This window comes from Physeter macrocephalus, chromosome 16, assembly GCF_002837175.3.
Source record: "Physeter macrocephalus isolate SW-GA chromosome 16, ASM283717v5, whole genome shotgun sequence".
NCBI lineage: Eukaryota > Metazoa > Chordata > Mammalia > Artiodactyla > Physeteridae > Physeter > Physeter macrocephalus.
The window spans coordinates 60,762,583-60,763,684 of NC_041229.1; the positions used below are offsets into that span (position 1 = coordinate 60,762,583).

The 1,102-nt window shown below is 37.3% G+C and overlaps 1 protein-coding gene across 12 annotated transcripts in view; it reads left to right on the forward strand.

Moving 5' to 3' along the window:
• Positions 1–1,102, forward strand: part of STIM1 (stromal interaction molecule 1) — a 146,383-nt gene that overhangs the window by 71,829 nt on the left and 73,452 nt on the right. The gene's annotated exons all lie outside the window — the stretch shown is intronic.

Consider the following 1,102-nt stretch of genomic DNA (forward strand, 5'->3'; position numbering starts at 1 on the left):
TTAAAGACCTAAATGTTAAGGCCAGACACTATCAAACTCTTAGAGGAAAACATAGGCAGAACACTCTATGACATAAATCACAGCAAGATCCTTTTTGACCCACCTCCTAGAGAAATGGAAATAAAAATAAAAATAAACAAATGGGACCTAATGAAACTTAAAAGTTTTTGCACAGCAAAGGAAACCATAAACAAGACAAAAAGACAACCCTCAGAATGGGAGAAAATATTAGGAAATGAAGCAACTGACAAAGGATTAATCTCCAAAATTTACAACAGCTCATGCAGCTCAATAACAAAAAAACAAACAACCCAATCCAAAAATGGGCAGAACACCTAAACAGAAGTTTCTCCAAAGAAGATATACAGATTGCCAACAGACACAAAACAAACAACCCAATCCAAAAATGGGCAGAACACCTAAACAGAAGTTTCTCCAAAGAAGATATACAGATTGCCAACAAACACATGAAAGAATGCTCAACATCATTAATCATTAGAGAACTGCAAATCAAAAGTACAATGAGATATCATCTCACACCGGTCAGAATGACCATCATCAAAAAATCTAGAAACAATAAATGCTGGCGAGGGTGTGGAGAAAAGGGAACACTCTTGCATTGCTGGTGGGAATGTGAATTGGTACAGCCACTATGGAGAACAGTATGGAGGTTACTTAAAGAACTACAAATAGAACTACCATATAACCCAGCAATCCCACGACTGGGCATATACTCTGAGAAAACCATAATTCAAGAAGAGTCATGTACCACAATGTTCATTGTAGCTCTATTTACAATAGCCAGGACCTGGAAGCAACCTAAGTGTCCATCATCGGTTGAATGGATAAAGAAGATGTGGCACATATATACAGTGGAATATTACTCAGCCATAAAAAGAAACGAAATTGAGTTATTTGTAGTGAGGTGGATGGACCTAGAGTCTGTCATACAGAGCGAAGTAAGTCAGAAAGAGAAAGACAAATACCATATGCTAACACATATATATGGAATCTAAGAAAAAAAATGTCATGAAGAACCTAGGGGTAAGACAGGAATAAAGACACAGACCTACTAGAGAATGGACTTGAGGATATGGGGAGG